The sequence below is a fragment of the Schistocerca serialis genome, chromosome 3 (genome assembly GCF_023864345.2).
Source record: "Schistocerca serialis cubense isolate TAMUIC-IGC-003099 chromosome 3, iqSchSeri2.2, whole genome shotgun sequence".
In the NCBI taxonomy this organism is placed as follows: domain Eukaryota; kingdom Metazoa; phylum Arthropoda; class Insecta; order Orthoptera; family Acrididae; genus Schistocerca; species Schistocerca serialis.
In genome coordinates, this window is record NC_064640.1 from 769698107 (window position 1) to 769713661 (window position 15555).

General features: G+C 43.6%; 1 protein-coding gene and 2 non-coding genes across 3 annotated transcripts in view; all 3 read left to right on the forward strand.

Annotated features, from left to right (window-relative positions):
- Positions 1–15555, forward strand: part of LOC126470611 (inactive phospholipase C-like protein 2) — a 725325-nt gene that overhangs the window by 276098 nt on the left and 433672 nt on the right. The gene's annotated exons all lie outside the window — the stretch shown is intronic.
- On the forward strand, positions 7639–7712 carry Trnas-cga (transfer RNA serine (anticodon CGA)). Its single transcript has one exon. It is a non-coding gene; the product is annotated as a tRNA-Ser (tRNA).
- Positions 7941–8014, forward strand: Trnas-cga (transfer RNA serine (anticodon CGA)). The gene has a single exon. It is a non-coding gene; the product is annotated as a tRNA-Ser (tRNA).

Consider the following 15555-nt stretch of genomic DNA (forward strand, 5'->3'; position numbering starts at 1 on the left):
TGGGTTGAGCTATTCAAGAAAAAACATCAGATTCGGCAAAGAAAAATTACAAAGTTTGTCAGCTCTAAAGAATTTGCGAGGTTTTAGCAGCTGCCGAACAATTCCGCATACAAACGAGAATACTTACGGAGAATTTCGTCACTGACCGAACTGGCTGCCAGTATCAGGCAACGTATAATAGATCACTTTCGGAAAAAGAAACGAAAACCGTTCTCGTCCGAAAAAAAATATTTAAACAAGACTACTCGTTCTTATACGGCCCAGTATACCATAACGGCCTCAGGAAAGGTGATCCCATATGTTTTTTTATGTATGCAAGAACCGTCCGGAAAATTTGGTCTTAACGTTAAAAAACGAATAGACGAATTAACTGGGAAATATAGAAATGTAGTCGTGTCCTGCACGAAATCCGGGAAGTTCACTAAACTGGACCGGCCGAAGTGGTCGCGCGGTTCTGGCGCTGCAGTCTGGAACCGCGAGACCGCTACGGTCGCAGGTTCGAATCCTGCCCCGGGCATGGATGTGTGTGATGTCCTTAGGTTAGTTAGGTTTAACTAGTTCTAAGTTCTAGGGGACTAATGACCTCAGTAGTTGAGTCCCATAGTGCTCAGAGCCATTTGAACCACTAAACTGGTGTACGAAGAATTTTTGCGTTCTGCAATTGGAACAGAAAAATTTTTTTGTACATTATCGATTCGTGGGGAGCGCAAACCGATTCAACTTTATACGATCATCTATTTACTGATGAAAGGAAAACAAGCCCCTGGACCCTAGGCCGGCCGGAGTGGCCGAGCGGTTCTAGGCGCTACAGTCTGGAGCCGCGCGACCGTTACGATCGCAGGTTCGAATCCTGCCTCGGGCATGGATGTGTGTGATGTCCTTAGGTTAGTTAGGTTTAAGTAGTTCTAAGTTCTAAGGGACTGATGACCTCAGAAGTTAAGTCCCATAGTGCTCAGAGCAATTTGAACCATTTTTGAACCCTGGACCCTAAAAGTGGTCCCACCAAAGTGCACTCCTTATTGCCAGCCCTGCGATGTTTATTTTTACCGACAGGTGAAAATCTTCACGAAAATTATTCATTGTGCTCCCGACTTGATGAAAGACAATACAGAGATCTCTTGCAGGGAAGATTCGATAAAATTACATTCGCCAATCCTACATCAATTCAGCGCACCTAATTTTGATAGAATCATTAGATACGCATGGTTCGCATCGAAATTAGGGGATGAAAGTTTGTGAATGCAAAAGAATTGTGTTTCCCGGTATCGCTCATGAAAAAACCGTACGTCTGCAAGACGGTTGCTTTCATAAAATGCAATTGGTGCTGTGAAAATTTGTGCTTCGGTTCTTTCTATGATAAGTATCACCCACAACATTGTTCTGGCACATCGAGTAATGTCGACGATGAAACATAAGATTTTGTAATACTGTATGGCAGAAAAAATTAATAACTGAATATATCTTTGTAACTTCGCACATCTTACACTGTTCGTTGATATTCTTTGAAATAAAATTGAAAAAGTCGGTCGATTTTGAAAAAAAAGTACACGTGCAGGATTCGAACACGGTACCTCCACAGCAGGAGCCGTGAACCTCTACCGCTGCGCTATGCTGACTTGCTCCGATTATATATTATGTTACGGATATACAAACCAGGCAATGAACTTCAGAATCGATTTTCTCACAAACAAGGCCCTGTACTCAGGGTAAGTGCCTCTACAACATATTTGAAGCGCATCAAAATCCGTAATTTACAGTATGGAGGCTCCCCTTGTCTGCTACCGGGGGCGGACTTAGAATGCGTCTCTCGTGCTGAACTCAGCTTGCCCTTTTCTCGCACGATATACTGCGAACAACGGATGAAGAGCAACAGGAACAACGTAAATACTGACCGAGATAATAAGGCAAGTACATGTTTTTTAAATAGGGCGCTATACTTTTTTTGCCATCACTCGCACGCTATGGAAAAGACGCGTATAGTGATGTAACGCATGTTGCTATTGTGATTCAAACTTCGCTTAAAAGACGCTGGGTGCGGTTCTAGGCGCTGCAGTCTGGAACCGCGAGACCGCTGCGGTCTCAAGTTCGAATCCTGCCTCGAGCATGGATGTGTGTGATGTCCTTAGGTTAGTTATGTGTAACTAGTTCTCAGTTCTAGGGGACTAATGACCTCAGAAGTTGAGTCACATAGTGCTCAGAGCCATTTGAACCATTTTTAAAAGACGCTGGGAAATATTACACGATTGAAGGTCGAGGCGGTCGGAAGCGGCTGCACACTGTAAACACGCCTCGCGCGACCCCCAGGCTGAGTTGCCGTGCTCTATGTAGCATGCACAGCCCACGCTAAGTAGGTAAATCCTCATCCGCCCTCTTTTAAGCCAAGTTTGAATCACAATAGCAACATGCGTTACATCACTATACGCGTCTTTTCCAGAGCGTTCGAATGATGGTAAAAAAAGTATAGCCACCCATTTAAAAAACGTGTACTTGTCTCATTATCTCGGTCAATATAAACGTTGTGATTATTGTGCATGTATCAACGTATATTCGGAATAGATATTAAAATCCATGGAGAAGAAATAAAAACTTTGAGGTTCGCCGATGACATTGTAATTTTGTCAGAGACAGCAAAGGAATTGGAAGAGCAGTTGAACGGAATGGACAGTGTCTTGAAAGCAGGATATAAGATGAACATCAACAAAAGCAAAACGAGGATAATGGAATGTAGTCTAATCAAGTCGGGTGATGCTGAGGGAAATGAGACACTTAAAGTATTAAAGGAGTTTTGCTATTTGGGGAGCAAAATAACTGATGATGGCCGAAGTAGAGAGGATATAAAATGTAGACTGGAAATGGCAAGGAAAGCGTTTCTGAAGAAGAGGAATTTGTTAACATCGAGTATAGATTTAAGTGTCAGGAAGTCGTTTCTGAAAGTATTTGTATGGAGTGTAGCCATGTATGGAAGTGAAACGTGGACAATAAATAGTTTGGACAAGAAGAGAATAGAAGCTTTCGAAACGTGGTGCTACAGAAGAATGTTGAAGATTAGATGGGTAGATCACATAACTAATGAGGAGGTATTGAATAGGATTGGGGAGAAGAGAAGTTTGTGGCACAACTTGAATAGAAGAAGGGATCGGTTGGTAGGACATGTCCTGAGGCATCAAGGGATCGCCAATTTAGTATTGGAGGGCAGCGTGGAGGGTACAAATCGTAGAGGGAGACCAAGAGACGACAACGCTAAACAGATTCAGAAGGATGTAGGTTGCAGTAGGTACTGGGAGATGAAGAAGCTTGCACAGGATAGAGTAGCATGGAGAGCTGCATCAAACCAGTCTCAGGACTGAAGACCACAACAACAACAACCAACGTATGTGCCCCATAGTCCGCTATGATTCACCGAAAACCGCATGCCGATACGTGCAATCGCCCCCGGAATAAAGTGGGTGTTACGTCTTACGCGACTCACCCTGTATATAGGGTGTCAGATTTATCTTGACCACCCTAAATAATTGTTTGTGCAGGTGCAAAGTACAAAATGTTTCAAGCAAATGTTCTTTAGCCATCAGGGGGACATCAATCAGCATGATTACCTTCGATGTAGCTTTCTTTTTTACAAAGATATGAACAGCGGTATGACTTTTTTAAATGTCACCCTGTATTTTTTATCCGCTAGTTCATTTTCTCTCCTAAAGACCTATTCAAAAATGTATTACAGTGTACCATTCACTGAAACACAACGTTATTGATTGCATAACACAACACGGGCGTTGACGCTCCCAGCGCTTAGTGCAGGTACTTGGGGTAATGGAACACATCCACGTGTTGACGTTGACAGAGGACAAATGTAAACATAAGTAGAATGCACACCCGTCATTCCGTCACCAACTGTCGGTTGAAGAGTTGTGTGAGTAGAATGTACAGCAACGAAGAGAAGGGAGAAATGCTACTCATCTTTGGGGAATGTAAGGTAGCAGAACGGTAACTGCAGTATTGTTTTCTTATGTAAGGGTACATTTAGTACAGTAGTTTAGTCCTTATAAGTACTGTTATGTAGAGTACGCATACAGTAAAGGTTGTCCTTCGTACAAACTGCATCGACATAACGTTTCTTTCATTGTTGTTGTTGTTGAAGGTAGGTGAAATGCTACGCAGGCAGCGGAACTGTACAGAGAGCAATATCCTGACAAAAAAACACCTACCCGATGGATGTTTTCTCGTTTTGTTGCGACGCTTCAGGAAACGGGAAGTTTCAGCACACGACAACGCAATGGTCGCAGTACTCGCACAGACCAAGCTGGCGAAGTTACTGTTCTCGCTTCCGTTGCTATGAATCCAGATGTGAGCACACGACAGCTTGAACACGAGATTGGCATTCCTAAAACAGTGTACATCGTATTCTTACACATCACTGGTTCCATTCTTACCATATACACCTACGTCAAGAATTGCATGGGAGTGATTTCCAGAATCGTGTACAGTTCTGTCAGTGGGCACAGCAGCAAATCCTCGCCAACCCGAACTTCTTCTCCAATGTTCCTAATCAAAGAAAGGACAGGTAAATACAAGGAGCATGCATTAGTGGTCCAGCGACAACCCACGATGGCTTAAACGGGTGAAACATCAGCGTCAATGGAAAATTAACGTCTGGTGTGGGATGCTTGGTACTACAATTATTGGCCCTTATTTCATCAATGGTAGTCTGAACGGCACAGCGTATGCCAATTTCCTCAGACGAATTGTTCCTCCTCTACTGGGTAAAGCGCCGCTAAGAACCAGAATGCTTATGTGGTATCAACACGATTGATATCCCGCACAGTATGTCTTGCGTGCACGTCGTGTTCTGAACCGAAAGTATCCTGCCAGATGGATTGGTCGAGAAGGAACAGTTACTTGGCCTGCTAGGTCTCCTGATTTAAATCCTCTGAATTTTTTTCTTCGGGGATGCATTAAAGAAGTTCACTATCGCGATATTCCAACAACTCCAGAGGACATGCAGGAACGTATCGTGCTTGCTTGTAATTGTCTTCAGCAGGCAACACTGGAAGCAGTAAAAAATTCTTTCATTCAACGAGTGCACCAGTGTATCGGTGTCCAGGGTCACCACTTTGAGCACCTTTGAATGTTCTACTCCTGGGCAGTGGTGCAGGAGAGTCAAAGTCAATTTTGTGTTATATTGTTACTTTGTTTTCATTTGTTTACTGACAACTCCAGCAAGTGGACTCAAAGTCTATGTTGTGTTATGTAATTAATAACGTTGTGTTTCAGTGAATGGTGCACTGTGATACATTTTTGAATAGGTCTTTTGGAGAGGAAATGAATTACCGAATTAAAAATTTAGGGTCCCATTTAAAAAAAGTCATACCGATATTCATATCTCTGTAAAAAACAAAGCTACAACGATGGCAGTCATGCTGATTGATGTCCCCGTGACGGCTAAGGAACATTTGCTTGAAATATTTTGTAATTTGCATCTGGACAACAGTTATTTAGGGTGGTCAAGATAAATGGGACGCACCATATATAATTTATAATCGGCGTCGAGGACGACATATTGGGTTTTATTACTTAAGAAGTCTTCTAGCCACTCACACATCTTACAACTTACTACATATGCTCGTACCTTCTTTATCAGCCTGCAATGGGGCACCGTGTCAAGCGCTGTCTAGAAATATAGAACCTGCCTGTAGCCCTTCATCCGTAGTTCGCAGTATGTCGTGTGAGAAAAGGGCAAGCTGAGTTCCGCATGAGCGATGCTTTCTAAAACCATACTGATTCCTGGTCATAAGCTTCTCGGTCTCAAGAAAATTTAGTATATTCGAACTGATAGTATGTTCAAGAATTCTACAACAAACCGATATTAGTGGTTTTGATCTGTAATTTTCTGGGTAAGTTCTTTTGCGCGCCTTATATACAGGAGTAACCTGCGGTTTTTTCCAGTCGCTTGGATCTTTTCGCCGGGTGAGAGATTCGCGACAAACGCAAGCTAGGTAAGAGACCAACGCGTTATGGTACTCTGTGAAAAACGAAATTGGTATTCCCTCCGGACCTGGTGACTTACTTGTTTTCAACTCTTTCAGTTATTCCTCTACGCCAGGGACGCTTATTACTCCGTCGTCCATACGGGAGTCTGTTAGCTGGTCACGACGGTATGTTTCTACGACTGAGTTAACTGTGGCACTTGAATGTATCTACCCCTTCCTTGGTAATTACGTACCGCTACTCCAGTATGGTTCTGGACTGCACGTCGACACACACCGTTTGGAGACCGAAAGTCCATAATTTCATGCTAATTCGTAACGATCTGGACACGCTTCAGTTTCGATGACTTTGTTTTATTCTGTAAGACTTTTATGATAAAGTCACCACGATAAGTTGTAACTCATTTGTATTACTAAAATGCATATTTTGTAACATTTTCAGTTAGTTTATTGAACAAATAAACATAAGTCATAAACTAATCATCAACAATACAGCTGTCCTATATCTAAATCAGTCTGACAACACTTGGATTGTTCTTAGACATAACGCCTGTAGAAAGCTGTTAATGGAGTTGAAGACGTTGTCGAGCCAAGTTTGACACCCATTATCTCAATCGTTGTTCGATAAGCAGCGTAATAGGTAAATATTTGCTTGTGCAAAATGAGAAGAATAGCAGAGAGATGAGCCGCGCGGGATTAGCCGAGCGGTCTAAAAATGGTTCAAATGGCTCTCAGCACTATGGGACTTAACATCTGAGGTCATCAGTCCCCTAGAACTTAGAACTACTTAAACCTAACTAACCTAAGGACATCACACACATCCATGCCCGAGGCAGGATTCGAACCTGCGACCGTAGCAGCAGCGCGGCTCCGGACTGGAGCGCCTAGAACCGCACGGCCACCCGAGCGGTCTAGGGCGCTGCAGTCATGGACTGTGCGCCTGGACCCGGTGGAGGTTCGAGTCCTCCCTCGGGCATGGTTGTGTGTGTTTGTCCTTAGCATAATTGAAGTAGTGTGTAAGCTTAGTGACTGATGACGTTAGCAGTTACGACCCATAAGATTTCACACACATTTGAACATTTTTTGAGCAGAGAGTTGACCGGCATTATAGTGCAGTAGTAATAATTTGTGTAGTCTTCTTGACATTCCTCTTTTTTTATATATTGCTACTAAAAGACGTCTCAGTTGTTGATAAATTTTCAGTTGCACCAGATATAACTCTAGAAGCATTTCGTAGTACAAAACTCTTTCTCTGTGCCACGAGACTCGTATCTTTACCTTTATGACCGCAATCAGGTATGGAAGATGTTATCTTAGGGTTTACCCAGTTGTTTCTTTTAATGCAGCTAACATAAAAGCACCATATATTCTCACCAGTAAAGAGTTTAGATAGGTATGCTGTATTAGACAACTGATAAAATTCAAGAAAAATGCGTATGTGACCGTCCGTTGATTTGCATGAGATAGTACCCTACAGTCTTGTTTGTGGACTCCGGTGATTCAAATCACAGTTTGGTCATCCTGATTTATGTTTACCATGATTTCTCTAGACAGCTTAAGGCAAATGCTTGTGCGTTTCCTATGAAAGGACATGGTCAGTTATTTCCACATCCTTTCTACCTCATCTCATCTCCAGTGAGGGCCGGGCGTGAGTCGTGCTTCGGTAGCTCAGATGGTAGAGCATTTGCCCGCGAAAGGCAAAGGTCCCGAGTTCGAGTCTCGGTCGGTGCACACAGTTTTAATCTGCCAGGAAGTTTCATATCAGCGCACACTCCGCTGCAGAGTGAAAATCTCATTCTGGAAACATCCCCCAGGCTGTGGCTAAGCCATGTCTCCGCAATATCCTTTATTTCAGGAGTGCTAGTTCTGCAAGGTTCGCAGGAGAGCTTCTGTAAAGTTTGGAAGGTAGGAGACGAGATACTGGCAGAAGTAAAGCTGTGAGGGCCGGGCGTGAGTCGTGCTTCGGTAGCTCAGATGGTAGAGCACTTGCCCGCGAAAGGCAAAGGTCCCGAGTTCGAGTCTCGGTCGGTGCACACAGTTTTAATCTGCCAGGAAGTTTTATATTGTATTTGTCTTACATTTAAATTAATATTTTATTTGCTACATCTGCCGTCAGTGTTTGAGACAGGTGGAGAGAAGTATCGGAATGGAACAGGTGTCGCCGTCCTGGAGGAGGAGGAAACTGTTACGCAGCCATCCGCACATGATTGTGGTTTGTGGCTTCTAGTGATTTGTGATAGAAGATGTAAAGCAGGTTCTCTTTTGTCTGTCCCATCAACAAATAAGGGCTGTTAGTACTGGACCATGTAGTTGGAGACTTTCGTTTTAGTTATACGTTTCACAATCAGGAACACCAGGAACAATTTACGTAAATCTTAGTATATCTACGAGGACTATCTTTAGATATAACGTAGTTCGCGTATAGACATAATATGACGCTGATACCAGTTAAGAAATATCCTCAATGCTTTTGTCTTGTCCTTCTCTAAAGTTCTCATTATCAACACCTTTGGGATTCCTTATTATCGGCACCTTTGGGATCCACCGAACGTCCATCTCCTCATTCTGGTGTGATCAAGGTGACAAACTTGAAACATTAGCTGCTGTCAATATTTCGCTGTCTGTTAACTAATTCAGGAAATTTCATGCGTGTATTGCCGTTTTATTCCAATACGTGAGTAATGACAAGTAATGTGTCTGAACTGCAGCATCCTAGGTCGTATATTAATTGTCTGTGATGATCATAAATGTCTATCCCCTCACATTTTGTGGTTGAATGAAACGGACCTGTCTTTGAAACCATTTTTGTTGAAAATTCTTATTTTGTTACCTCTTAACTTGGGTACCTGTTGGCTTCTAATTTTTGTTTTCTGTAATGTACACTAGACACATGTGTGGGTTGAATTTAAATTGGTAGTACTGCGTCTGCTCACATGTTATGTAGCGTCACAGACAGCAAAGCTACACAGTTCAGCATAACTATAAAGCGACAGGTCTCGAGAACTGTGTAACCGAACTATACCTCTGAGGGTTCAGAACACGACTACACGAAAACTGCAGGACATACAGAAATCAGACAAAACAGACACGTATCATTGGATAGAGCTTCTTCCCAACGTTTTAACTCATATTACAAATGCTTCATATTTGTACCATATGAGCCACAGCAAATGTCAATATGTGTCTGCAGTTCACTGAAGCCAGTGCTGCCGCCATCCAGGAAGGCACAACTACAGTAGCTCGCTTTCGAAATATGTTAAGTGGGTTGCTTCTCTGTAGGCGCGCAATAATTCGATGGGATAATATGAAGCGGATGAGTTGGCCACAGGTTCTGACACACCTGTCCCCAAGTGGTGTATGGTTTGCAACTACTCCACGACATGTGTCACCAATCGAAACTTGGAGAGATTCTCGATCCACTGATCACAGGGAGTCATTTTTACGGGGTCCTACCTAAATCTGTAAAAACTGAACCCTTACAAGATCACTTTGTTATGTGTCTGTCTGTCCGACAGTTAAAACCCGTTTTTCTCATGAACGAGTGGAGGTATCAAGTGGAAATTTGACACATAGTAAGGGATAGGGTCCCTTGGCGGCGTGAAAAATTTAAGCTTTCAAGTCGTCGCAGTCAGAAAATACAGCTATTTATGTCACATGCTTTGATACTCGCAAACGCACTCATCAAAACCTATAGGATGCTTCCAGTTGACCTAGAATCAGGATAGTTGGCAAGAATCAAGGTTTCACAGTACAAGTAAATGAAAAAAATCCGAAAACTGTTAATGTTTAATTATATCACATTAACTTTTTTGTCGGTACAAACGTACACTGCATTCCTAATCCATCAGAGACCTCAGGAACTACTGTAGAGATTCTGATCTGGTTTCCAGTAACAAGTAGAGTCATTCACGAGGAAGTCCGCCCCCGGTAGCTGAGGGGATAGCCGGCACGGTGGTTCAGCGTGTTCGGTCAGAGAGCTGGTTGGCCTCTGTAATAAAAAAAAACTGAGTGTAACGATCAACAACCAAACTTCAACGGATGTCGTGTAACGTCCGCAACGAGCAAACAAAAAAAAAAAAAAAAAAAAAGATGGAGGGGCCAGCGCGACAGACTGTCAATCCTAAGGGCCCGGGTTCGATTCCCGGCTGGGTCGGAGATTTTCTCCGCTCAGGGACTGGGTGTTGTGTTGTCCTAATCATCATCATTTCATCCCTAACGACGCGCAAGTCGCCGAAGTGTCGTCAAATCGAAAGACTTGCAGCAGGCGAGTGGTCTACCCGACGGGAGGCCCTCGTTACACGACATTATTAATATTATTATTATTATTATTATTATTCACGAGGAAAATTTGTGTACATAATTTAAAAATATTACGTGTTAACTGGCTGAGCTAAGATGAAGCGAAATCCCCTGTCTCTGTGAACACGATACTCTTGCCATTTAACCGCGATAGCCGTAAGGCTGCCTGACAACAGCTCTACGCCAGCACTGGCATCTCAAGTCCTTTCCGAATTGCTCATTCTGCATACAAACCTTCCCGACAGTGTATGCCCAACACGCGTACGGAATCTCTGATATTTCGAAGTAAAGCAGTCGTTATACTGGTAACTGATGCAGGACTGCACTTCCAATGTTTATGATGAGGTTCCGATATCCCCTGAAATATCCGTTGAAGCATTCCACAGAACAATTCGATATCTGCGTAACAGCTATAGTCCTGTGGCCGGATGTATCGTTTTCTTCTCTATAGACTTCCGTATAATCTGCTAATAATCGCAACACGAGTGAGAGCAACCGACGATAACGCTTCTGCAATTGCCAATTAGAGTAGACTGTTAATATCACTCCAAAATTAATAAAATGAATGAACAAACAATGCTGTCGGAGGAACATCTGCAACTAATCATCATACCAGAAGTTGGAAACACCTCTGCAGTTTTAAGGTTCTTTTATTAGAACACGACCGGTTTAGGGCTCTTATACACCCATCATCATGTGTTATAACTTCGTATTGAGACCCCGAGCGCCGCGGTGGACGTGTGGACACCTGATGATGGGCGTATAAGAGCCCGAAACTGGTCGTGTTCTAAATAAAAGGACCTTACAGCTGTAGCGGCATTTTCAGCTTCTGGTATGATAAATGTAGGATTACAATAGCGAATGCGAAATTATACACAAAATTTAAGCTTAAACATGAAATTGAAACATTCTCAAAAGTCTTCGAATTTCCAGGACCGACTTCTTGCCAGTAAAGATACCGATAACAGGCAAAAATCTCCAAGTTATCGATTCTCAGGATGGAAGAATGATCTATACGCATAATTAACTTTGTACAGAACCCTCGGACCGCGAGTGCTACTCGCACTTGTATTATTTTTCCGTATGTCTTGAGTTTTCGCGCAATCGTCTTCTGAAGCCGCGGAGTTACGTGGGGTTGATCTTCTACTTATTCACTTCATGAGCAAATCTATCAGACAAAAGACTTACGGACCATTCCTGTAGGCGCCGAAAGCGCACCCCGTTCAATGCGTGATGGGGCATCCCTGTGCCTCCTGTGATCATGGGTAAGGTTGCGATTTGATACATTGTACTGGGGTCGATGACTACACTATTACATGTAGTGGATCAAACAGGCAAAGACAGGACACCCAGCAGGAATCCTTGGATAACGCACGACATACACTATGCGATCAAAAGTATTCCGACACCCCAAAAAGCATACGTTTTCAATATTAGGTGCATTGTGGTGCCACCTACTGCCAGGTACTCCATATCAGCGACATCAGTAGTCATTAGACATCGTGAGAGAGCAGAATGGGCGATCCGAGGAACTCACGGACTTCGAACGCGGTCAGGTAATTGGGTGTCACTTGTGTCATACGTCTGTACGCGAGATTTCCACACTCCTAAACATCCCTAGGTCCACTGTTTCCGATGTGATAGTAAAGTGGAAACGTGAAGGGACACATTTAGCACAAAAGCGTACAGGCCGACCTCGTCTGTTGACTGACAGAGACCACTGACAGTTGAAGAGGGTCATAATGTTAAATAGGGAGACATCTATCCAGTCCATCACACAGGAGTTCCAAACTGCATCAGGATCCACTGAAAGCGGGATGTAAGAAAACTTGGATTTCATGGTCAGGCGGCTGCTCATAAGCCACACATCACGCCGGTAAATGTCAAACGACGCCTCGCTTGGTGTAAGGAGCGTAAACATTGGACGATAGAACAGTAGAAAAACGTAGTGTGGAGTGACTAATCACGGTACACAATGTGGCGATCCGATGGCAGGATGTGGGTATGGCGAATACTCAGTGAACGTCACCTGCGAGAGTGTGTAACGCCAACAGTAACATTCGGAGGCGATGGTGTTATGGTGTGGTCGTGTTTTTCATGGAGGTGTCTGGCACCTCTTGTTGTTTTGCGTGGCACTATCACAGCACAGACCTACATTGATGTTTTAAGCACCTTCTTGCTTCCCACTGTTGAAGAGCAATTCGGGGATGGCGATTGCATCTTTCAACACGATCGAGCACCTGTTCATAATTCAGGGCCTCTGGCAGAGTGGTTACACCACAATAACATTCCTGTAATTAACTGACCTGCGCAGAGTCCTGACCTGAATCCTGTAAAACATCTTTGAGATGTTTTGGAACGCCGACTTGGTGCCAGGTCTTACCTACCGACATCGATACCGCTCCTCAGTGCAGCACTCCGTGAAGAATGGGCTGCCATTCCCCAAGAAACCTTCCAGCACCTATTTGAAAGTATGCCTGCGAGAGTGGAAGCTGTCATCAAGGCTAAGGGTGGGCCAACACCATACTGAATTCACTTGTACGTCATTTTCAGCCAGGTTTCCGGATACTTTTGATCACATAGTGCTTACATTTAATCAATGAAGAAAGATTATATAAAAACGCAGCAAGCGAAACAGGCAAAAGGGAATACACACGTCTAAAAATAAGATTGACAGAAGATGCTAAACAACAAAACTGGAATGGATACTGCAGAAACGCAAAGTTGTAAAATCATTGATGACTTCAGGAAAGGCAGATGTATAAAATTAATCGTCTTTTTCCAAAACTGTTTCACAGAGGAAGATCACTCTGTAGTTCCACCTTTAAATCATCGCACGAACGACAAAATGACAGATTTCGAAATAAGTGACCAAGGGACAGAAAAGTAACTTAAAACGCTCAGCTGAGGGAAGGATACCAATACAATTCAACACAGAGTAAGCGAAAGAACTTGTTCCTCTTCTAGCTGCAGAGTACCGTAGATATCTAGAAGAGCGAAGGGTTCCTAATGATTAGAAGAAAGAACAGATCGTTCCCGTATTCAAGAAGAGTCGTCGAACAGACGCACAAATCCATAGCTATTTCTCTGACGTCGGCCCGTTGTAGAATTTCGGAAAATATTTTATGCTCGCGTATTATGACATATCTGAAGACCAAAAAGTTCCTCCGTATGAATCAACACGGATTCCGTAATCAACGACCGTGTGATACCCATCTAGATCTTTTTGGTACACGAGACCCAGAAAGCAGTAGATACAGGCGCACAAGTAGACGCTATGTTCCTTGACTTCCGCATGCCGTTCGATACAGTTCAGAACTGCCGCTTAACGAACAAAATGAGAGCTCGAGGAACTTCAGGCGTTCTCCAAGGGAGTGTTATAAGCCCATTGCTTTTCATGGTGTATATAAATGACGTAGTAGATAATGTCGGAAGTTCGATGAGGCTTTCCACGGATGGCCAGCCGGGGTGGCCGAGCGGTTCTAGGCGCAACAGTCTGGGACCGTGCTACCGCTACTGTCGCAGGTTCGAATCCTGCCTCGGAAATGGATGTGTGTGCTGTCCTTAGGTTAGTTAGGTTTAAGTAGTTGTAAGTTCTAGGGGACTGCCGGCCGATGTGGTCGAGCGGTTCTGGGCGCTACAGTCTGGAACCGCGCGACCGCTACGGTGGCAGGTTCGAATCCTGCCTCGGGCATGGATGTGTGTGATGTCCTTAGGTTAGTTAGGTTTAAGAAGTTCTAAGTTCTAGTGGACTGATGACCTCGGAAGTTAAGTCCCATAGTGCTCAGAGCCGTTTGAACTTCTAGGGGACTGGTGACCTCAGAAGTTAAGTCCCATCGTGCTCAGAGCCATTTGAACCATTTTTCCACGGATAAAATTGTTGTACACGGGGAGACGTTTCAACGCTAGAAACTTATAGCGAAATGCAGTGGATCGACGCCTTGTGCTGTAAGAGGTAGTTGGCCCTGAACATAACCAAATGTAACGTATTGTGAATACATAGACGGAAACACCCTTTATTGTATGATTACACGGTTGCATAAAGATTACTGGAAGCAGTTATTTCCATAAAATATCTAGGAGTATGCATACGGAGCGATTTGAAGTGGAAAGACCATAAAAAATAAATCGCGTGTAAGGCAGATGCCAAATAGATTGATCGTGAGGCTCCTCAGAAAATGTAGTCCATCAACAAAAGAAATAGCTTACAAAAACACTCGTTCGAGTAATAGTTGAATATTGCTCGTCACTCTAGGACCCGCATCAAATGGGGTGGATAAAGGAAATAGAGAAAACTCAAAGAAGAGCGAACGTCTCTTTACAAGTTTATTTAGTAGACGCGAAAGCGGCACAGAGATGCTTCGTCAATTCCAGTGGCAGACGCAGAAAGGGAGGAGTTCTGCATCTCCGTATAGTCCACTGTTAAAATTCCAAGAATGTATGTTCCTAGAGGAGTCAACCAATATATGGCTTCCCCGTACGAATATCTCGAGAAAAGGCCATGAAGATAAAATTAGAGCGGTTCGCGATCACCAGGAAGTTTACCAGCAATCGTTCCTCCCACGAACCATTCGTGACAGGTACAGGAAAAGGGTGAAGAGACAGTTGTACTCAAAGAACCGTCCACCACACACCGTAAGGTGCCTTGTGGAGTATAGATGCAGTTGTAGATGAAGCAAAATGGAAGGAAACTTTGGAAGTGGTGTGAACATCAGGAGCTCAGATGCGAAGCCAGTACCAACCAGAAAATGGAATGGCGAAAGGTGGAAGGAGATATATAAATAGTATATAAAATAGTAAAACATGAAGGCAGTGTTATAGAAAAGAGGATTTATGTGAAGGTGAGATGGTAGATGTGATACTGCGAGAAGAATTTCGCAGAGCACTGAAAGACCTTAAGTCGGAATGAGGCAGCTCAAGTGGACGACATTCCTCAGTCATTAATATCTTTCGGAGAAAGAACCATTGTTGTGGTTGGCAGGAGAGCCAACACCGTGTTACTAGAGGAAGCCGAAAGGCACGCGTTTTAGCTCACGCAGGCTGCCGCGAGGTCTGGAACAGGACAGGGAAATTAGAATTTAGAAAAAACGGACGTAGCTAGTGGAATACTTAACTTTAATCCATTAATGGTGAACGTCGCTCTTGACGGTACATGATTCAGTATCAATAGTAACTGGTAATAGCGCCTTGCTAGGTCGTAGCAAATGACGTAGATGAAGGCTATGCTAACTATCGTCTCGGCAAATGAGAGCGTATTTTGTCAGTGAACCATTGC